The sequence below is a fragment of the Lissotriton vulgaris genome, chromosome 6 (genome assembly GCF_964263255.1).
Source record: "Lissotriton vulgaris chromosome 6, aLisVul1.2, whole genome shotgun sequence".
Lineage (NCBI taxonomy): Eukaryota > Metazoa > Chordata > Amphibia > Caudata > Salamandridae > Lissotriton > Lissotriton vulgaris.
The window spans coordinates 139,133,366-139,157,352 of record NC_141694.1 but is presented as its reverse complement, the minus strand read 5'-3'; the positions used below and the strand labels follow the sequence as shown (position 1 = coordinate 139,157,352).

The following is a 23,987-nucleotide window of genomic DNA, read 5'->3' as shown; positions in this document are numbered from 1 at the left end:
GTTGGGCATTATTAGTAAGTTATTTTGAAATAGTGAATGTTATTTTTCTGTAATAGTGTTTTTTTTATGGTGTGAGTAATAAAGAGAGAGTAGTTAAGATTGAGTAGTAGATTTATTAGTGGAGAGTATTAGTGAGTTTTATAGTAGTGATTAGTAGAATACGTAGTATAGCTTAATCGATTTAGATAGAGAGTATTAGAAGAGAGAGTTTGAGTGAATTGTAATTAGTGAATATAGAGTTTGATAGTGTTTTAAAAAGTAAATAGTATAGATTGAGTAGTAGAGCAAGTTATTAATAGTTTAATAATTTGTACTTACTTGAAATTGTGTATTTCTTGTTGTGTTTAACATTTTATTGCTGTTAAATTCATGCACTGTCAGGTGCGTCATCTTTATGTAGGATCCAATTTCTATGGGGAAGTCTGTGGCATCTCTCCAAAGAGTTATTTTTACTGAGTCCGTTGTATCTTTCACAGTTATTGATTTAAGTTTTGTATCTTGGCCAGCAATAATAATTGTTTTTGTTTCTTCTTCCTGTAAGACAAAAAATTGGTAATAGACATTTGTTTATTATGTTACAGTGTTGGTGTGTAAGAGTGTGGGTGTTAAAGAGTGGGTGTGAGCGTGTTGTAGCAGAATGTGTGTGTTAAAGAGTGTGTGTGAAAGTGTGTGAGTGTGCGAAAGAGTGTGCTCAAGAGTGTGTACGAAAGTGTTTTTTATGAGAGTCTGTCAAAGAGAGAGAGTCTGTCAAAGAGAGAGAGAGTCTGTCAAAGAGAGAGAGAGAGTCTGTCAAAGAGAGAGAGAGTCTGTCAAAGAGAGAGAGTTTGTCAAAGAGAGAGAGTCTGTCAAAGAGAGAGAGTCTGTCAAAGAGAGAGAGTCTGTCAAAGAGAGAGAGAGTCTGTCAAAGAGAGAGAGTCTGTCAAAGAGAGAGAGTCTGTCAAAGAGAGAGAGAGTGTCAAAGAGAGAGAGTGTCAAAGAGAGAGAGAGTCTGTCAAAGAGAGAGAGAGTCTGTCAAAGAGAGAGAGTTTGTCAAAGAGAGAGAGTCTGTCAAAGAGAGAGAGTCTGTCAAAGAGAGAGAGAGTCTGTCAAAGAGAGAGAGTCTGTCAAAGAGAGAGTCTGTCAAAGAGAGAGAGTCTGTCAAAGAGAGAGAGAGTGTCAAAGAGAGAGAGAGTGTCAAAGAGAGAGAGAGTCTGTCAAAGAGAGAGAGAGTCTGTCAAAGAGAGAGAGTCTGTCAAAGAGAGAGAGTCTGTCAAAGAGAGAGAGAGTCTGTCAAAGAGAGAGAGAGTCTGTCAAAGAGAGAGAGTCTGTCAAAGAGAGAGAGAGTCTGTCAAAGAGAGAGAGAGTCTGTCAAAGAGAGAGAGTCTGTCAAAGAGAGAGTCTGTCAAAGAGAGAGAGTCTGTCAAAGAGAGAGAGTCTGTCAAAGAGAGAGAGTCTGTCAAAGAGAGAGTCTGTCAAAGAGAGAGAGTTTGTCAAAGAGAGAGAGTCTGTCAAAGAGAGAGAGTCTGTCAAAGAGAGAGAGTCTGTCAAAGAGAGAGAGTCTGGCAAAGAGAGAGAGTCTGTCAAAGAGAGAGTCTGTCAAAGAGAGAGAGTGTCAAAGAGAGAGAGTCTGTCAAAGAGAGTGAGTCTGTCAAAGAGAGAGAGTCTGTCAAAGAGAGAGAGTCTGTCAAAGAGAGAGAGTCTGTCAAAGAGAGAGAGTCTGTCAAAGAGTGAGAGTCTGTCAAAGCGGTAAGTATTGTGTGCAAGAGTTTTTGGTATATAGTGTGTGTGTAAAAGGGTGTGTGTGATAATTTTCTTTCTTTTTATAAGCTTACCTCTGCAATAGTCCCAGAAATGCTCATTAATGAGCGTAGTGAAGCTGCTTTAACTGTTTTTATAGGTGATATTGGTGGAGCAGGGGGTTGTAGGATATATTCTGCCTCCTGTATTATTTCTTGAGGTATAGTTAAGGGGATCATGCGTGATAGTTTCGTTTGTTTCGTGATGATAATCACATTGTTTTTGGCTAAGAAATTGCGAATCATAATAGCTTGTCCTTCTTTAGTTTGCTGGTAAAATGGCTCATTGTAGCACGTTGCTTTAATGCAACTACTTTCATCAGCTAGAGCTAGATGATACATGACTTTGTTCTCTTGTTTAGCATTTGTATAGTTTGTTTTTGTCGAACATTTTATAACGTTGGCTCGGATTGTTTTTTGGTACGGTTTGTTGTCTTCATGTTTCATTTTTTTGAGGTCTTGTATGGAAATCATCTGAAACGAGAGAAAATGTTAGTACACATTCTGAACATACATTTTTCCCCTTTTGCTATTACCTATAATAAAATAGCATGTTAATGAAGTGGTTGCATTTTAAACTGCCACCCATAATGCTTTGTGATCACTATAATATGATTCTAATGTACCGTAGTGCATGATGTTGTCATTAGTATAGATGTGATCTAGTGTTGAATTGTAGTCTGTTGTGTATTGTTGTATTTTTTGCTGGCATTGAAATTGCTGCAGCATATATTCTAATAGCAAAGTTCTGTTTGGTGACATTTGTGTTAAATCTATATTGAAGTCTCCCATGATGACATATTTCGAATTTGGATACAAGTTAATTATGCTACTTAAAACTTGTAATAATGTCTGCAAAAGTACATGTGGTGGTTTGTACAGTATAATAAATAAGTATTCAGAATCATTAAGATGCTGAGCGAAAAATAAAAAGTCAATTTCGTGTTGTGTTTGATATATTGGCGATAAAAGCATGTTTTTTTTGTAATAAATGGCAATACCATGCTTTGTGTGCTGGTTGTGAAATTTATCAAATAATACTAGGTGATATTGTTCTATTAAGAACGTATTCTTACCTGCTTTTCTAGTTGTGTTTATTTCAGTGAGGCATATATTATCACTGTTCATGATATTTTTGTCTGATTTAATAGCAGTGTAATTTCTTTGCAAGGACCGTATGTTATGGACAATTATATTACACTGTTGTCTATAGCTATCTAATTGTGGTACTGATATTTGTAATTGCATGTGTGTTCTTAAACGTGTCATTTCTTCATGTACTTTTGGATGTACAGCTATTTTGTCTTGCTGAAAGTTTCTAATGTATATGTTGTCTAAAGATTTAGCTCTGCTTAAAGCTACATAATGCAGATGATGTACTTTACTGTTGTTAAAGTGAATGTAAATGGGCTCAATTGTTTCTCCTTGTGTTCTATGTATAGTTCTTGCAGATGATTGTCGCAATGGGAATTGTTTGCGTATAATAGTTATAAATTTCTGTGTATATTGGAAATGCCGTGTAATAGCATGAATGGGTGTCCAATGAGGCAAAATATTACTGTGATATATGTGTTTGTTTTCTTGTCTTGTTAATTTGCCTACTGTTTCTTTATCAAAATTAATCCAAATTACATTTGGGCTGTTATTGATAGTTTCTACAAATTCTACTATACCTGTTGCACCATTTGTTAAACCATCATTGACATTTATATTGTTAGTTAAATCATATCTTAATTGCAATGCAATATGTAATATTGATGGCAGGCTCATTGTTTTAGGCAACTGTTGGAGTATTTTTTTTTTTACTGCTTCACTTAAGTCTGCTGCAACTGTATCTATTGCTGTAGCTGTGTAAACTGGGTAATGGGTTATATGTTCTAATAAAACTGCATTATTTATGCTATTGACTTCATTGTTAGTTCCCATAATGTAAGGGATTGTTTTGCTAATGTTTTCAGCTGGCTCTATTTCTCATGTTTTTATCTGTATAATATCTTCATTTGTTTGTTTCCCTTCTCTTAATCTGTTTAGTAGTTCAGCAAATGGCAAGTCATTTTGTTGTCTCATTATTTTAGTCAACTCAAATAACTTGACATGTGTCTGCCATAAATTAGTACTTACTGGCCTATATGAATGTTTTGGGTTGTCAAATATGTATGGGTCAAAAACTGGCTTCAATTGGTAAAAGTCTCCAATTGCTAAAATAGATATTCCGCCAAAAGGGAGATCAGACATTTTTATCTCTTGCAATCTAGTATGTATAAAGTTGAATACATTAGCCCCTACCATTGATAGTTCATCAATTATTAGCAATTTAAGATGCATTAGCTGACCTTGTAGTGTGCTTCTATTCTCATGAGTTAGCTGTCTATGAGTTAGTGTTTGTGAAATAGGTATTTTAAAAGTACTATGTCGTGTTTTGCCTTGAATGTTATGTGCTGCTTTGCCAGTTGGAGCTGTAAGCAATACATATATGTTATCTGGGTTTTCTCCTGCTTTTGTATTGTAATAACGTACTAATGTTTGGTAAAGTGCTGTTATAAGGAAACTTTTGCCTACTCCTGCACCACCTGTACAAAATGTGTAGCATGGTGTTTCTTTTGTTTTAACCCAATGCAAATGATGATATATAAAGTTAAGTTGTTCTGCTGTTAGATTTTGCATTATACTATCTTATTGTTCTTTTGGCATTATGTTATTGCTTAGTGCTTCTTCTCTACTTGTACTTCTAATCCCTAAATCAAATGATAGGTCATACAATGGGTTTTCATTATTTTGCACTTCATGGAATATGGTGTTATCTTCTTCTGTATCTATTGGTGGTAGCAATGTATCTAATATACTAGTTTCATTGCTATTAGTTGTTAGTTGTTTATTATGTTTATTATATTTATTATGGTTAGAATCAACTGCATTTTTAAGTTCTAGATAGCGTTCATAATAAGTTTCCTTGTTATTAATTATATTATGTTCATTTCGCCATGGGTAAAAAAGCATGAGCAATTCTCTATAGTAATTTTCGGAGTCATTTTTGATGTTAAATCTGCAATAGCGAATTACTCTTGCTTTTTTTCTTTTTATGTAGTTTGTTTCGTCTACTAAATTTATCTCAAGTTCTTCGTCATCTGAGCTATGAAAGTTATTTTCAATAAGGAAATTGTCATGGCCTGTTTCTTCTTTTCCTTTACATTTTTTCTTTTCATTATACATAGATGCATAGTCAGCTAATGTACATGTTTCTAATTTTACAGGGCGTTTGCTGTACCTCACTATAATATTATCATATTGTATTTTACAAGACTCATCTGGTAAAGAATTGATAGTTTCGATGTCTTTTAATAAGTATGTACGCTTTTCATTAGGACTTGTATTGATAAATACAAAAGATCTTGAACTTTTCCGTAAAGGAATTTGTAGTATTAGATATGCTGCTTCTTGGGCACTTATTTCTGTACAGTTTAAGAATTTGTTACCTATATGCTTAAGTTGTTCTTTAATACTTGGATTGGCATGTACTTCTTTAGCAGCTTGGGCAATTAATTTGCTCATTCCTCGCTGTGATTTACTAATGTATGAAACAATATACACAGCACATGCATATGCATCTAAGATGTATTGTATATCTATGTTTGCTTGCCATGCTTTCAAAATAGTTGGATTGTAGTTATTTATAAAGCATTCAGCTGGTGTCCTTTTCAAGAAAATAGTATTTTTTTCTATACTAGATTGTATACATAAAGTATATTGTTTTAGATCTATGTTCATTGAATGTAAAAACTGTTCAAAAGTATAATTTGAAAATTCTTGGCTGTTTATAGTTAGATGTATTAGTTCAATTTGCTGTAAGAGCTCGTTATTTGTTTTGTCTAGCTCTATTGGTTCTAGTATAAAAGTTTCAGGCATTGGATATCTGGGATAATGATATTTGCATGTTCTTTTATGTTTGATACGGCAGTTTTTGGTATGGCCGTGTCTTTGTAGAGGTAGTAAAGACTCTATATCTGGTTCTTGTGTTTTTGCACATGTAACATACTTATTTATGAAAGTAGTGACTTCATTTCTATCAGAAGTTTCATATAGTGGAGCATTTTCTATCCATATTATAGCATGTATATGTGGTGATCCCCGTTGTTGGAATTCCACTCTATAAAAGTAATCAATAATTTTGCCAATCGGATTACTTTCATGCAATAAAATAGAATTAAATAATTTCCTAACTTGGAAGTCAAAATGTCTTGCACATGTAATGGGATTTTGCTGTATTAATTGGCATTTTGTTTCCCATGACATATTTTTAAATTCTTCTTTTGTGCATTCTGGTCTTTTTTCTGTACGTAATAATATGTTAATTAAGTGATACCATTTCGTTTCTGCAGCAGATAAAGTTAAAAAAATGTTGGTAATCCTAATTGTCTAATCATAGCAAAGAGGTCTTTTTTGCATTGCTCCCAATATGGTGGTGAACTACGGATAGTTTTAAGTATTTTGTATCCTTCATTATACTGTAAAATTGTATCTAATTTATTTTTTATGTCTTTGGCAGTTATAATGTTTCCATTATTAAAGTATTTTCTAAGAGATATAAATATTTTGCTCTGTAATTGTTTAATGTGTAATGTTTTTAATTTAAAGAAAAGATTAGTAACACACTTTGCTACTCTTAGATCATTACTTCTTACTTCTGATTGACAGATTATGCTGTAATGTATTGGGACATGCCTTTCTTTATTAGTTGGCCTTCGTTTTCCGCAAAATATAGTTGGGAATGCCAAATATTCAGAATCTTTGTCTTCATACAAGCCTCTTGGTGTGTTATATTCTGCAGGTGCTAAACTTAAAATATTATTTGTTTCTGTAGTAATAGTTTCATTATCTAACATAGTATCTAAATTTCCTGCTGGAATGTTGTCTGAGGAATCTGACATATAACTTGTACCTGAAGTCTCATCACAAGAATGTATATCTTGTGTTGTATAATCCCAATCTTTATTAATAGTGATTCCATATTCTTGAAACAAAGTGCTAGTAGTGGCTAAATATAAAGGTGCACGTTTTACTTTGTTTGGTCTAACATTTTCATAATGGGTATAAGATTTATAACTTAATTTTCTTTTTAATTTTATTGGAATTGTCATGTTATCATTAATTTGCCTTGGTAAAACAGTTACTGTTGTCATAACGTCTGCAGGTACATTTACTACTGCACCTGATAGAGATTTTTGGAATCCACGTGGTAATGTTCTAATTTGTAAAAAAGGTATTCTTGGTGATACTAATCTTTCTTCTAAGTTATGCAAGTGTAAGACTGCTGGGATATCAGGAAATGTCATCCCATTATATACTGAACATGGAGGTATTTTGTCTTTAGATATATATGTGTAACATGTTCTGCATATCTCGTCTGTTCTGTATTTGCTAATGTTACATTCTATGAATTTATCTCTCTTACTAATACTGTTTGTTTTTTGAAGACTTTGCTTATGCGATAGTTGATTGCAAATAGTGCAAGTGTACTCAGGTCCATATCATATTTCTTCCTGAAATATCCTAATTATAACATTTGTTGTTTGACCTGCTATATCTCTATGATTAGGTTCATTCTCTTTGTTTTGTGTCCGTTTTCTTTTTCTATTACTGTTTATTTCTAGAATTTCTATATTGGTTGTTTGAATTAGTGATTCAACATCAGCTGTTAATGTGTTTATTATCTCAGTATTGTTAAGAGCTATGTGTGAAGCTAAATAACTGTCTTCTGTTACATGCAGTCTATTGTCTTGACTATTGCTGTTTTGTGTGTTTATTATTGTATTTTCTACTTGTAAGTTATTTGAAGGAATTTCCCCTAATGCATTTATAGATATATGTGTCGTATGAACATATATGCTTTTTCTAGACTTTACATTTCCTTGTTTATGATTCCGTTGTGTTTGCTGTAATCCTTTTTTGCTAATTGTTGTTATGTTCACTGTAGTTAAATCTAAAATAATACTCTCAGAATTAGTAATTTGTTCTCTATTGCCTAACTTTAGGATGTATTCTATAATAAGATTAATAGTCAATTTGGATAGCAATACATGTTCCATTAGGATGTTGTATTGCATTTTCATTTTGGCTATGTGAATCAAATAGAGAGTATGTATGTATAGTTTTGAAGACTGAAATTATATATCTACCTATAGAGATCAATACACCAGTTTGTGAATTAATTGTAGAAGTTAATGCAGATATAAATTTACTATGTAAAGTTTGTGCTGATTTTGTTAGTTCTTCGCTAAAGCATTTTTTGAGCTTTGTAGAATAGATTATGTCATTGCTAACTATGTAATTTGGTAACTTTAGAGGTTGCATACAATCTTGTTCATCAACAGAGTGCATTTCAGTGTACAAAGCATCTCCAAGATTCATAATACAGTGCAAGTCTACACTATCCCAAATATATGCTGGTTTACAGTAGTTCTTTAGAATAGCAAATATACTATTTTGAAGAGAATGTGTATAGTGAATACTTTTATCACTATGTGTATTTTTTTCCTGTGGATGTGTGTTATGTAAAAAGGGAATTTCTTGTGGTGTTTGTGTTAAAATATTTGAATCTATATTGGTATTATTTGTGCTACTTTCCTTGTTGTGCAATGTGCTATTGTGTATATTATCATGAAGTAAACTGTCATTACTTCCAGTAATAAGTTTATATGTATTATAGTAATCACTTGAATATGTGTTTGTATGTAAATTACTTGTGTATATTGTTTGTTGTACATTTATGTGTGTGCTATTAATTACATTACTAGAATATGTGTTGGTATTTAAATTACTTGCTGGTATTGTCTGTTGTACATTTATGTGTGTGCTATTAATATGTTGTCTTTCTGTGTTGCCCTTTAGTGTTTTCTTAAGTATACTTGCATATGTGTCAGTAGGAGTAGTCTCTTGTGGTGTATTAGTATATTGTGTTGTGCTGATCTGCTTGCTGTTGTTTTTAGATAGATTATTCGGCCCTGTTGTAGTGAGAATTGCACAGGAATATGTACTAGTACTAGGAGTATTATCTAAAGATGCTAATGGCTGTTCCTTATTCAAAAAAGTGTTTTTTTTAGATTGACATCTCTGAATGAATTTTTTGGCACTTTCTATACGCATTTCAAATGCTTGTGTGAAAATTTTTTCACTAGCTTTAGTAGAATACACATAAATATTTTTCGGTGCTACTGCATTCTTATTTTTTTCATGAAGCACCATTGCTTTTTGAAGTGATTCTTTTTTAATCGTACTTATTTGTATTGGAGTTAATTCATACGGTACACAATTCATGTTTGGTTTCTTTAGATAGTGTGCCAGATTTGTGATGTACTCTAGAAGTTTTTCAAATCTGAACTGTATAGTAATACATGTTCCATTTGGGTGAGGCATTCCAGTGTTATCACGACTATGTGAGTCAAAAACAAAGTACGAATCATTTTTCTTAAAAATGGAAATAACATAAATTTCCATGCAAAGTATAACACCGGAGTTGTAATCAAGTGCAGGTTTTAATATTTGGTTGAGATTTGGAAACAAAGGGTCACATTGTTGTAATATGTCTCCATAATAAGGTTCTTTAAGTTTAAGAGAATAGATAGTAGTATTGTGTTCAATAAAATTTGGTAACTCATCTGGATGCCTAAGTTGTTCGCTATTAAGTAAATGCATATCTATATATAAAGCATCACCTAATTTCATAATGTAATGCAAGTCTTCTTTAGTCCATGTATGTGCATCTTTGTAATAGTTGTGTATAATTGCAAATGTACTATTTGGCAAGCATTGATAACCTCTAGAATTGCATGTAAATTTGTCATGACCTTGATGATAATCTGCTGCTAGTATTTGCATCTTAGCTAAGCTAATTTATTAAATAATTTGATATCGCTACAGTATTGCTAGATTTTTTTGTTATACCTGAGTCTTTTTTCGTTCTCTCTCTCTTATATAATATATATATATATCTATAGCTAATTTATATTTGTTTTGTAGTTAACTATAATCCAAGGCAATTAATTTAATTTTACACTATTTTTTTGCTTTGTATTTTAGGTAGCAACTTTAGATGTATCTTTTTTACAATTTTAGTGATGTACTAGCTATAATTAATACTATTAGCGTGTATATATATATATATATATATGTATATATTTATATGTATATATATATAGTTATTTTACTGTTTTTAAATAGATTTCAAGTTACAGGTTGATAACTTATTTAAAAAAGATACTTTTAATTGTATATATTTCCAAACAATTAGCAATTGTCTTTACAAAAGAAATAATTTTCAATGGTAAGTATATAAATATATATATAATTTTTTTAAATAAATAATTATATATATGATTAGGTTTAGTTTTTATTATCTAAATCCACTCTATTGTTGTTTTTGACCTGTTTTATAGTTGGAGCTGGTAGCAAAACAAAGCAATTAGTTTTACTTTTTTCTTAACTAATTTTATTTTCTTAAGATTAATGTTACCTATGTAAATCTTCTATATGATATTTCCTAATTATAAGTATATACAATATATATATATATATATATATATATATATATATATGTGTGTGTGTGTGTGTGTGTGTGTTGATATATGTGTCTTATTTTTTCCTTGCTATTTCTATACTTACAAGTGAATACAGAAGCAAAATAGATACTTTTACCGTGATGATGTTTTCACTGATGATGTTGTGTCAAACAATTATGAACGTCTGATCTTATTCAATCAATTGGCAATCTAAGGAAGAATGAAAACAAGCATTATTATTGAGTTTACATATTAATATAATAAAAGTGGCTCGATACTCCTAATCATTGTTAGTATATAAAAATATTTAGCAAAAAGTTTTTTCATTTTAATTAATTACTAGTATTAAAAAGTGTATACAGTAAGTTATATTTAATACTATATAGTGTATTGTATTGTATGTTGATATAGGTTTTTGAAACATTGTGACTAGAGTGCATGTGTAAAGAGTGCAGGTGTAAAGAGTGCATGTGTAAAGAGTGCATGTGTAATGAGTGGCGAACGTATATGTATAAAGGCATATGTGTAGAAATTGTGTGTACAAAGTGTATATGTAGTACATACTTTAAGACTATGTGTAGAAGTTGTATGTGTAGTATGTGTGTGGACTGAGTGATGAAGCATATTAGTAGTCGTAAATAGAGTATTAGAAGTGTATGTAGTATAGAGTAACTAGTAAAGTATAGTAGTAAGGAGGATAAAGTGAGCAAGATAGAGAGAGATGGAGGGCAGGAAGAAGAGATGGAAATAAAGAGGGGTGGATAGGCAAGATTGAGAGTAGTGGAAAGATGAAGAGAAAGATAAAGTAGGAAAGATAAGGAAAAGAGAGAAGTATGATAAGGAAGAGAGAGGATATAGAGGTGTAGAAAGGAAGGTAGAAAAAAAAGATAGAAATGTAAATTACACAATGTGAATTTTATTAGAAGTTGTAAAGAGTGTATTAGAAGCATTGTTTGTAATTTTAAGCAAGTACAAAAGAACAATAGGAGAGGCAGGGAGATTAAGGAACACTTAGTCCCCTGTTAAATCTAAATAAACAAGAGAAGAGACGTTAAATAAGTCTCAAATTGCCACAGAGACTGAGTGATGCAACTGGGGAATTGCACACTCACTTTAGGTGGAAAAGAAAGCCCTCACACACTGACCTAGTCAGAGTCATGCTTCATCATTGGGCCCCACCAAAGAGGCCGAATGCCTCTTTGGTGTGCTACGACGCCAGAAGACTGCGGAGCTGGTTGTGTGAAAAGGCATGTTGTGAGTTTTATAATTAAAAGTGCCTAATGTGTAAGTACAATTCTATAATTCTTGATGCTTAGTACACAAATGAAAGAGTTATGTGTCTGAATTTAATGCCCAAGGTAATGGATTTGTTAATTTAAAATACTAATTAGTCAGTCAACATGTTTCATCCTTTACAGTTGTTTAAATTTTCTTAGGCATTTATAATGACAGAATTATGCCCCGGCGGTATGGACTCTCTAATCGTCCACCCTGACCTGGGGGCGTGAAAGTGAAAATATCAAAAAAATGATTTAGTGCATAAGAAAAGGGGGAAGAGCAATTGCTCATTCCAAAAATACTCCTAATTGCGGAGTGTTTGTGCACCTGTAAAAGAAATAACAGAAAAACATATAAAACTTTCACACAATTAGTTGTAAATATAGGTCATTGCGTTTGTCCAGGGTGCTCCATAGTTGTGGCATAGTGTTCCTAAATAAACACTATAGTTAACACCATCTATATATCTATATAGCCTTATAGGGATGCTAACACTAACTTTGGGAAGTGAAGTGGAAAAATGTGTGTAAAGCACACAAAGTAGCTAGAAAGTGTTGATGAAGAGAGAAGACACATAAGAGAGATCAAGAGAGATGGAAAGCAAGAAGAAAAGTAAGTGCAGAATGGAGTGAGAAGATAGCAAGTAAAAAGTGCAGGATAGAAAGTGAAGACAAGATGGAGACGTAGATAGAGAGTGAAGGCAGGAAGGAGAGAGGACACGAGAGAGAGAGAAAAAGGGAGGGTAGGATGTAGGGAATGAGCAAGAAGGAGGAATGGATGGAAGAAGGTGCAGGAGCAAGAGGCCCGTCTCAGTGGTGTAAGGACTTTCAGGTAAGCAATTTTGTCTTTTGTAAAGCTAATAATACTGTCACTTTGAATGCTCCGAATTTGACAAATTTTTTTTTCTTTTGTTGCAGGTATTTGACAGCAGTGTTGGCCAAGTATTTCCGGTTGCCATTTTGTCTTGGGATCTTTGGCTCGCTGTCTCAGTGTCCATGGTGCAAGGACCCCCATAGAGAGAGATGTAGATGGAGGGCAGTAAAGAAGAGAGCAGTTGGAAGAGTGGGCAAGAGGAAGAGTGGTGGCAAAGGGGAAAAAAAGCGGAGAGGGAGATAAAGAGAATAATGATAGATAAGGAAGGAGAGAAAGAGTGGATGCAGAGAGTGAGCAAGAAGAAAAAACAGATAAAAGATAGAAAAGAGAGAAAGTAAAAGGGATAAAAGAGGGAGAAAGTGCAAGAGAGAAGAATAGTAGATAGGGAGGAAGAGAGAGGGAAGACAAAAAGAAAAGTAAGGGTACAATGGAGCGAGAAGATAGAAAACAAAGAGTGCAAGATAGTAACTATTTCCGGTCGGCATTTTGTCTTGGGATCCATGGCTCGCTGTCTCCGTGGCACAAGGGATTTCAGGTACGCGATTCAAAATGTAATGTAATTTGTATTTCTCTTACAGGTGTTCGGCTATTTTGTTTATATTCTTCTAATATGTTTCTTTTTTGGGCTGTTCTCTCTAGTGTTTCCGTGTCGGGTCTCCTCCTTGGCGTAACTACTTTCAGGTAAGCGATGTTGTGTTTTGTAACAAATAAATGACTGTCTCTTTTGAATGACCGGAATTTTTTTTAAGTTTGAAAAGGAATTTTTGACTTCATTCTACCCTTACTTTTCTTTTTGTCTTCCCTTTCTCTTCCTCCCTATGTACTATTCTTCTCTCTTGCACTTGCTCCCTCTTTTATCCTTTTAACTTTCTCTCTTTTATCTGTTTTTTCTCTTTCTCACTCTCTGCATCCTCTCTCTCTCTTGCCTTATCTATCATTATTCTTTATCTCCCTCTCCTTTCTGCTTTTTTTTCCCTTTGCCATCACTCTTCCTCTTGCCCCCTCTTCCAACTGCTCTCTTCTTACTGCCCTCCATCTACATCTCTCTCTATGGGGGTCCTTGCACCATGGAGACTGAGACAGTGAGCCAAAGAGTGCAAGATAGAAAGAGAAGACAAGATGAGGACAGAGATGGAGAGTGAAGGCAGGAAGGAGATAAGACGCAGGAGTAAGAAGAAAGAGGAGGAAGGCAGAAGGTAAAGGAAGAGTAAGAAGTAGGGCATGAGCAAGAAGGAGGGAGGGAGAGAGAGCAGATGGAAGAGGGTGCAGGAGAGAGGGACGGTAGAGAGAAAAGAAAGCATAAAGGAGATAGAGAGAAGAATGATAGATAGGGAGGAAGAGGAACACGGAGAGTATTAGAAAGAGGAAAAGATAAAAGAAAAAAGGAGAGTGCAGGACAGAGAAGCATGATAGATAGAAAAGGAGCAAGAAGAAAGGAGAGAGCAGATGGAATAGGGGGCAGGAAGAAGAAGGAAGAGAGCAGCAAGGAGAGATATATAGAAAAGAAAGAGCAATAAAGAAGTAATTAAAAAAAGGAAGAGAGAGTGCAAAAGAAAGAACGGAGGACGCAGAGAGGAGGTGAAAAGAAGATAGAGAAAGATAAGGAAGAAAGAGGAAGAGAGTGCAGGAGATAGAAGTATGATAGATAAGGAAGTAGAGAGGATGCAAGATAAATGGAGATCATGAGAGAGAACGTAGAAAGGGGGAAAAGACTGCAGAATGGAGTCAGAGGGCAAAAAATAGAAGGAGTGCAAGATGGAAAGGCAGAACAAGATAGGGAAGGAGATAGAGAGTGAAACTCACAGAGTGCAAAAGGAAGAGCAAGAAAGAGAGAAAGCAGGAGTTAAAGGGAGGGTGTGCATGAGCAAGAAAAAATTAAGAAGGGAGCAGTTGGAAGAGGGGGCAAGAGGGAGAGTGATGGCAAAGGGAAAATAGCAGCAGGGAGATAAAAAAAGAATCATGATAGAGAGGGAGGAAGAAGGAAGGAGAGAGAGCAGATGGAATAGGGGGCAGGAGGGAGAAGAAAGAGAGCAAAAAGGAGAGAGAAGAGAGAAGAGAGTGCAGAATGGAGTCAGAGGGCAAGAAAGAGAAGGAGTGCAAGATGGAAATGGAGAACAAGATAGGGAAGGAGATAGAAAGTGAAAGTAAGAGAGAGGGCAAAAGGGAGAGCAAGGGAGAGAGAGAGAGAGAAAAGGCAGGAGGTAAAGGGAGGGTGGGCATGAGCAAGAAATAAGTAAGAAGGGAGCAGTTGGAAGAGGGGGCAAGAGGGAGATTGATGGCAAAGAGAAAAGAGCAGAAAGGAGGGAGATAAAGAGAGAAGCATGATCGAGTGGGAGCAAGAAGGAAAGAGAGAGCAGATGGAATAGGGGGCAGGAGGGAGAGGGAAGAGAGAGCAGAAAGGAGAGAGATATATAGGAGAGCGATAAAGAGATCGGGAGGAAACAGATTGTGATGGAAGAAAGAAGCTGCTAGATTTGAGTGCGGCGTTCGACACCGTCTCCCATGGGATCCTAGTCAAGAGGCTATGGGAGATAGGTGTCAGAGAGGATGCTCTGGACTGGTTCATGTCATTTCTATCTGACCGTTCCTTCCAGGTTCATGCTCCCCCGTACTCATCCGGCAGTTTTCCATTGGGCTGTGGTGTTCCTCAGGGCTCTGCCCTCAGCCCCACGCTGTTTAATGTGTATGTCCGCCCCCTGGCCACATTGGCCAGGGAACGTAACATCGAACTAATATCTTATGCGGACGATACACAGCTGATCTTCACCTTCTCTAATAACATCGTTGGTGATCAAGCCAAATTCCAAGAGGATATCGTGGCCATTTCCAGCTGGCTTACGGAGAACTGTCTTCAGTTAAATTCATCTAAGACTGAAGTCCTCCTGGTTGGCCCGGACACTCAAAAGTGGGACGAGCGGTGGTGGCCCCCTACATTGGGCTCACCGCCTATGCCCAAGAAGGAAGTTAAGAATCTAGGTGTGATCTTAGATGATGCTCTCACCCTGGATTCCCATGCGAAGAGGATAGCTGGTACTTGCTATGGCCGCCTGCACTCTCTGAAACCTATTCTTGGCTTCTTTGAATCTTCCACCCGTCAGACAATTGTCCAGGCTATGGTCCTATCCCATCTGGACTATTGCAATGTATTAATGCTTGGGTCCAATCTGACAGTCATCAATAGACTACAGAAAGCTCAGAATGCGGCAGCTCGGACCCTGTTCGGCTTACCAAGACGCTGCCATACCTCTCAGGTTTTGCGCAGGCTCCATTGGCTGCCCGTAAAACAACGCATTCAATTTAAGACCCTGTGTGTTATGCATAGAATGTTACATTGTCTAGGTCCTAAAATCTTGCAAGGAATCTGTTCCTTCTATGTTCCACAGCGTGCACTCCGGTCTGCGGACCTCTTCCTTGCCTGTACCATCAAGATTCGGAGGTGTAGAGCTGGTGGCCGCTCCTTTAGGTTTCGGGCCCCAAAACTCTGGAACTCTATTCCTCTAGGTGTACGTTCCATCACAAACCACCTACAATTTCGAAAACAAGTAAAAACTTGGCTGTTTTCTTCTATTTAGGGTTCCGCGGTGAATAGATATCCTGCCGCATTCCTCCGGCTGTTATGTGATTGGACCTGTCTGCAAGCGCTGGGACGCCTCGTTGCTGGGGTAGCCATGCGCTATATAAGAGTTACGTAACATAACATAACATAAAGGTGAGAGAGGGTAGATGAAGAAAAGCACAAGAGTGTGAATGTAAGATGGAGAGAGTGGGCAAAATAAAGAGAAATAAAGAAGGAATACAAGATAGCGACATAAGGAGGAGAGAAAGAAAGGAGAGAGATGGAAAGGGTATGCAAGAAGAAGAGAGGGGCAAAAGGTAAGAGAGCAAGAGGGAGAGAGATAAAGATAGAAGGAATAGGAAAAGAGAGGGCAGAAGAGATAAGCATGATAGAAAAGGAGGGAGAGAGCAAGCAGAAGGGAGAAAGGACGCAGGAAATAGAGAGATAAAGAATGAATTCAAGAGAGATAGCGAGATATACGAAGTAGAGAAAAAAGGAGAGAGATGGAAGGGGTATGCAAGAATTAGAGAGGGGCAAAAGGTAAAGGGAGCAAGAGGGAGAGAGAGATAAAGATATAAGGAATAGGTAAAGAGAAGGCATGAAAGATAAGCATAATAGATAAGTAGGGAGAGAGCAAGCCGAGACGCAAGATAGAAAGAGCATGAGAGAGAAGGTAAGGAGGAGTAAAAGTGAGAGCAGAATAGAGTAAGGGAGTAAAAGAAAGTGCATGATAGAAGGAAAGAGAAGATGGGAATACAGGAGAGAGTGTAGAAGAGAAGGGATGCAAAAGAGGGAGAGGAAAAGAAAGAAGGAAAGTAGGAGAAAGTGAGGGAAGAATAGAGCAGGAGTAAATAAAATAGAAAGACTGCTGCCAAAATCATGAAGGAGATGCAGAGTAAATGCAAGAGAGAGGAAAGGCAAGAATGCAAAATTGAAAGGGAAGGCAAGAGAGGGAGATGTATGTATGTTGCATGTGCTGACTCAGTATCTAAGCATTTGCTGCAGGATGGGGAGGAAGATATAGGGTGTGTGCAGGGACCTGTAAACAAAGTCTTAGTTATAAGTTTTCCTTTAGCTTTGACCTCTCTCCTGATTACGACCTCACCAGTGCAGCTTTCATCTCCAAACTAAATTAAATGTTGTTTATGAGGCAAACTTTGTGTATAACTATCCAGCAAAGAATGCCCAGTACAGACAGGAAGTACTACCCAAAAAATGTCTAAAGTAAAATAAGTTTTAAGTATGAACGTACCGTGTTGAAAGAACGAATTTGAAAGATGTGTCTTTGATGGGGCAGTTGCACCAAATGGCAAATTTTTTGTCCTGTAAAAGTAAAATATACTGTTAGCAAAAGATTGAAAAGAGTGAGGAAATTTGTGTGAAGTATATTAGAAGTTGTAAATAGAGAATTAGAAGCACTATGTATTATAGAGTAACTAGTACAATAGTAAAGACTATAAAGTAGCAAGGTAGAAAGAGATAGAGGTCAGGAAGAAGAGAGAGATGGAAAGAAAGAGGGGAGGATAGGCAAAAAGAAAAGGAGTGAAAATAAAAAAGGAGAAAGATAAAGAAGAAAGGATGAGGAAGAGTGCAAGTGAAAGAGAAGCTTGATAAGGAGAGAACGCAAAGAGGTGAAAAGACGACAAAGATAAAGAAGGAAGAGAGTGCAGGAAATAGAAGTATGATAGATAAGGAAGTAGAGAGGATGCAAGATAAATGGAGATCATGAGAGAGAACATAGAAAGGGTGAAAAGAGTGCAGAATGGAGTCAAAGGCCGAAAGACGAGTGCAAGATGGAAAGTGAGAACTAGATAGGGAAGGAGATAGACAGTGAAACTAAGAGAGAGGGCAAAAGGGAGAGAGAGAGAGAAGACAGAAGGTAAAGGGAGGATAAACATAAGCAAGAAAGAATTAAGGGAGCAATCGGAAGAGGGACAAGAGGGAGAGCGATGGCCAAGGGAAAAAAGCAGAAAGGAGAGGGAGATAAAGAGAGAAGCATAATAGAGAGGGAGCAAGAAGGAAGGAGAGAGAGCAGCTGGAATAGGGGTCAGGAGAGAGAGGGAAGAGAGAGAGCAGAAAGGAGAGAGATATAGAGGAGAGCGATAAAGAAGTAATTGAAAAAAGGAAGAGAGAGTGCAAGAGAGAGAACGGGAGGAACCAGATTGTGACAAAAGAATGTGAAAAAGGGTAGATAAAGAAGAAAAGCACAAGAGTGTGAAGGTAAGATGGATAGAGTGGGCAAAATTGAGAGAAATAAAGAAGGAATACAAAAGAGCGAGATATAAGGAGGAGAGAAAGAAGGAGAGTGGTGGAAAGTGTATGGAAGAAGAGAGGGGCAAAAGGTAAAGATATCAAGAGGGTAAGAGAAATAAAGATAGAAGGAATAGGAAAAGAGAAGGTAGGAGAGATAAGCATAATAGATAAGGAGGGAGATAGCAAGCAGAAGGGGGAGGATGCAAGAAATAGAGAGCAGGAGAGAGAAGGAAAGGATGAGTAAAAGTGAGAGCTGAATAGAGAGGGAGTAAAAGAAAAAGTGTGCATGATAGAAGGAAAGAAGATTAAAAGACAGGAGAGAGAAGGTATAAGAGAGGGGATGAAAAAAAGAGGGAGAGGAGAAGAAAGAAAGAAAGTAGGTGTAATAGTGAGGGAAGAATAGAGCAGGAGTAAATAAAAGAAAGACTGATGGCAAAATGGGGAAGGAGATGCAGAGTAAATGCAAAAGAGAAAGAAAGGCAAGAATGCAAAATTGAAATGGAAGTCAAGAGAGGGAGATGTATGTATGTTGCATGTGCTAGCTTAGTATGTAAGCATTTGCTGCACGGACCTGTAAAGAAGATGGGGATGAAGATATAGGGTGAGGGTAGAAGAGAGAGGATGCAGGAGAGAGGGAGAGCAAAGGAAAGAGAAAGTAGGAGAAAAGGAGAGAAGAATAGTGCGAGAGTGAAAGAAAGAAGGACAGTGAATGTAAAATTGTGAGGGAGATGCAGAGTAAATGCAGGAGAGAGATAAGGAAAGGCAAGAAAGAAATTGAAAGAGAAGGCAGGAAAGAAGGAGATATATGAGAATAGAGTGAGGGAGTAAAAGAAAAAGCGTGCATGATAGAAGGAAAGAAGATGGGAAGACAGGAGAGAGAAGTTATAAGAGAGGGGATGAAAAAAGAGGTAGAGGAGAAGAAAGAAAGGTGTAATAGTGAGGGAAGAATAGAGCAGGAGTAAATTAAAGAGAAAGACTGATGGCAAAATGGGGAAGGAGATGCAGAGTAAATGCAAAAGAGAGTTAAAGAAAGGCAAGAATGCAAAATTGAAATGGAAGTCAAGAGAGGGAGATGTATGTATGTTGCGTGTGCTAGCTTAGTATGTAAGCATTTGCTGCAGGGACCTGTAAAGAAGATGGGGATGAAGATATAGGGTGAGGGCAGAAGAGAGAGGATGCAGGAGAGAGGGAGAGCAAAGGAAAGAGAAAGTAGGAGAAAAGGAGAGAAGAATAGTGCGAGAGTGAAAGAAAGGACAGTGAATGTCAAATTGTGAAGGAGATGCAGAGTAAATGCAGGAGAGAGAGATAAGGAAAGGCAGGAAAGAATGAGATATATGAAAGTTTTAAGTATGAACGTACCGTGTTGAAAGAACGAATTTGAAAGATGTGTCTTCGATGGGGCAGTTGCACCAAATGGCAAATTTTTTGTCCTGTAAAAGTAAAATATACTGTTAGCAAAAATTGAAAAGAGTGAGGACATTTGTGTGAAGTATATTATAAGTTGTAAATAGAGAATTAGAAGCACTATGTATTATAGAGTAACTAGTATAGAAGTAAAGACTATAAAGTAGCAAGGTAGAAAGAGATAGAGGTCAGGAAGAAGAGAGAGATGGAAAGAAAGAGGGAGGATAGGCAAAAAGAAAAAGGAGTGTAAATAAAAAAGGAGAAAGATAAAGAAGAAAGGATGAGGAAGAGTGCAAGTGAAAGAGAAGCTTGATAAGGAGAGAACGCAAAGAGGTGAAAAGAAGACAAAGATAAAGAAGGAAGAGAGTGCAGGAAATAGAAGTATGATAGATAAGGAAGTAGAGAGGATGCAAGATAAATGGAGATCATGAGAGAGAACATAGAAAGGGTGAAAAGAGTGCAGAATGGAGTCAAAGGCCAAAAAAAGAGTGCAAGATGGAAAGTGAGAACTAGATAGGGAAGGAGATAGACAGTGAAACTAAGAGAGAGGGCAAAAGGGAGAGAGAGAGAGAAGGCAGAAGGTCAAGGGAGGATAAACATGAGCAAGAAAGAATCAAGGGAGCAATTGGAAGAGGGACAAGAGGGAGAGCGATGGCCAAGAGAAAAAAGCAGAAAGGAGAGGGAGATAAAGAGAGAAGCATAATAGAGAGGGAGCAAGAAGGAAAGAGAGAGCAGCTGGAATAGGGGGCAGGATGGAGAGGGAAGAGAGAGAGCAGAAAGGAGAGAGATATAGAGGAGAGCGATAAAGAAGTATTTTTAAAAAGGAAGAGAGAGTGCAAGAGAGAGAACGGGAGGAACCAGATTGTGACAGAAGAATGTGAAAAAGGGTAGATAAAGAAGAAAAGCACAAGAGTGTGAAGGTAAGATGGATAGAGTGGGCACAATTGAGAGAAATAAAGAAGGAATACAAAAGAGCAAGATATAAGGAGGAGAGAAAGAAGGAGAGTGGTGGAAAGTGTATGGAAGAAGAGAGGGGCAAAAGGTAAAGATATCAAGAGGGTGAGAGAAATAAAGATAGAAGGAATAGGAAAAGAGAAGGTAGGAGAGATAAGCATAATAGATAAGGAGGGAGATAGCAAGCAGAAGGGGGAGGACGCAAGAAATAGCGAGCAGGAGAGAGAAGGAAAGGATGAGTAAAAGTGAGAGCTGAATAGAGAAGGAGTAAAAGAAAAAGTGTGCATGATAGAAGGAAAGAGAAGGTATAAGAGAGGGGATGAAAAAAAGAGGGAGAGGAGAAGAAGAAAGAAAGTAGGTGTAATAGTGAGGGAAGAATAGAGCAGGAGTAAATAAAAGAGAAAGACTGATGGCAAAATGGGGAAGGAGATGCAGAGTAAATGCAAAAGAGATAAAGAAAGGCAAGAATGCAAAATTGAAATGGAAGTCAAGAGAGGGAGATGTATGTATGTTGCATGTGCTAGCTTAGTATGTAAGCATTTGCTGCAGGGACCTGTAAAGAAGATGGGGATTAAGATATAGGGTGAGGGCAGAAGAGAGAGGATGCAGGAGAGAGGGAGAGCAAAGGAAAGAGAAAGTAGGAGAAAAGGAGAGAAGAATAGTGCGAGAGTGAAAGAAAGAAGGACAGTGAATGTAAAATTGTGAGTAAGGGGGAGGACGCAAGAAATAGCGAGCAGGAGAGAGAAGGAAAGGATGAGTAAAAGTGAGAGCTGAATAGAGAGGGAGTAAAAGAAAAAGTGTGCATGATAGAAGGAAAGAGAAGGTATAAGAGAGGGGATGAAAAAAAGAGGGAGAGGAGAAGAAGAAAGAAAGTAGGTGTAATAGTGAGGGAAGAATAGAGCAGGAGTAAATAAAAGAGAAAGACTGATGGCAAAATGGGGAAGGAGATGCAGAGTAAATGCAAAAGAGATAAAGAAAGGCAAGAATGCAAAATTGAAATGGAAGTCAAGAGAGGGAGATGTATGTATGTTGCATGTGCTAGCTTAGTATGTAAGCATTTGCTGCAGGGACCTGTAAAGAAGATGGGGATGAAGATATAGGGTGAGGGCAGAAGAGAGAGGATGCAGGAGAGAGGGAGAGCAAAGGAAAGAGAAAGTAGGAGAAAAGGAGAGAAGAATAGTGTGAGAGTGAAAGAAAGAAGGACAGTGAATGTAAAATTGTGAGTGAGATGCAGAGTAAATGCAGGAGAGAGAGATAAGGAAAGGCAAGAAAGAAATTGAAAGAGAAGGCAGGAAAGAAGGAGATATATGAGAATAGAATGAGGGAGTAAAAGAAAAAGCGTGCATGATAGAAGGAAAGAAGATGGGAAGACAGGAGAGAGAAGTTATAAGAGAGGGGATGAAAAAAGAGGTAGAGAAGAAAGAAAGGTGTAATAGTGAGGGAAGAATAGAGCAGGAGTAAGTTAAAGAGAAATACGGATGGCAAAATGGGGAAGGAGATGCAGAGTAAATGCAAAAGAGAGTTAAAGAAAGGCAAGAATGCATAATTGAAATGGAAGTCAAGAGAGGGAGATGTATGTATGTTGCGTGTGCTAGCTTTGTATGTAAGCATTTGCTGCAGGGACCTGTAAAGAAGATGGGGATGAAGATATAGGGTGAGGGCAGAAGAGAGAGGATGCAGGAGAGAGAGGGAGAGCAAAGGAAAGAGAAAGTAGGAGAAAAGGAGAGAAGAATAGTGCGAGAGTGAAAGAAAGAAGGACAGTGAATGTAAAATTGTGAGGGAGATGCAGAGTAAATGCAGGAGAGAGAGATAAGGAAAGGCAAGAAAGAAATTGAAAGGGAAGGCAGGAAAGAAGGAGATCTATGTATATTGCGTGTGGTAAATGAGTTTCTAAGCATTTCCTACAGGGACCTGTAAAAAAAGTGTTGGTTATAAGTTTTCCTTCTCTGCTGACTACAACTTCACCAGTGCAGCTTTCACGTACAAACGCGTAAGATGTGCTTTATGAGCGAAATTTTGTGTATAACTATACAGCAAAGAATGCCCAGTACAGACAGCAATTATTAAAAAAAGTAATGTATTAAGTAAAATAAATAAAGTATTAACATACCGTGTTTATATAACGAATTTCAAATATGTGTAGTCGATGGGTCAGTTGCAACAAACGTCTACTTTTTGTCCCTATAAAACAAATATAGCGTTAGCAAAAGATTACGAGTGCAGGCAAAACAAGCAGTGATTTTCTCATGCAAACTGTGCAAATTGAATCTTAGCTAAAGCTTTGCGTATTAGCGATTAATGTGTTCTAATGTAATAGTATGGCAATTATTTGCGTCACGTTACTGGTTTGTATGTGCCTTTAAAAATATAGAAATCCGTGCATGCACGTAGTGAAAATAAAACAAGGAATGTTGTCAGTGTTTTATTTAATTTCTCGCATCGTGCATAGCAGTTTGTGAACTAAAGTTGTAACTAAACATATATATATATATATATATATATATATATATATATATATATATATATATATATATATATGTGTGAAAGATTAGTCTTACCTAAAGAACTGAAAGGCATTAAACAAAAACATGGTGAAATTGGCCAAATGTATATGCAACACAATTTAATTGTAAAGTGATACGTATTCTTACTGCAAATTAGTTTCACAGAAAGGCATACTTACATGCGCAAACATTTTCATCCTAAATGCACAGTTTGCAAACATTTATATCGTAAATGTACCTATTGGCGATGTATCAAAAAGAACTCAAAGGCATTAAACAAAAACTTGGTGAAATTGGCCAAATGTATATGCAAGACAATTTAAATCTAAAGTGATACGTATTATTACTGCTTTGTTTGCACGTATAAAACAGAAAAATGTGCTCGTAATACCGCTGCTCAAAAGGACAGATTACTTTCACAGAAAGGCCTAAACTTACATGCGCAAACATTTTCATCCTAAATGCACAGTTTGCCGATGTATAACTTTGCACTGAAAGTCGTCGGGTCTCACCTTATCCTAACGGTTCTTTATGCTCTCAGTAAATGTAACGGGCCTTCATGCTCTGACTAAATCTAGTGTTGCGACAAACACATGCTTGTGCTCAGCTAACTCTCAGCCCCACGATTGCAGCATATTAAATAAAATCTGGCATCGCACAAACAAGGCATCCAAAATGTACATAATGGCGAATTTGAATAAACAGAAAGGCCTTACAATGTAAGCATTTGTTCGAATTTGCAAAGTCCATGAATAAAGTAGACATGCGCAAACATTTATATCGTAAATGTACCTATTGGCGATGTACCAAAAAGAACTCAAACGCATTAAACAAAAAC

The 23,987-nt window shown here is 36.6% G+C and overlaps 1 long non-coding RNA gene across 1 annotated transcript; it reads right to left on the bottom strand.

Moving 5' to 3' along the window:
• Positions 1-1,827: 1,827 nt before the first annotated feature.
• LOC147706918 (uncharacterized) lies at positions 1,828-22,828 on the bottom strand. Its single transcript, XR_015296433.1, has 4 exons — positions 22,756-22,828; positions 19,647-19,717; positions 10,464-10,537; positions 1,828-2,249 (listed from the first exon to the last, which is right to left on the bottom strand). It is a non-coding gene; the product is annotated as an uncharacterized LOC147706918 (long non-coding RNA).
• Positions 22,829-23,987: the final 1,159 nt, after the last annotated feature.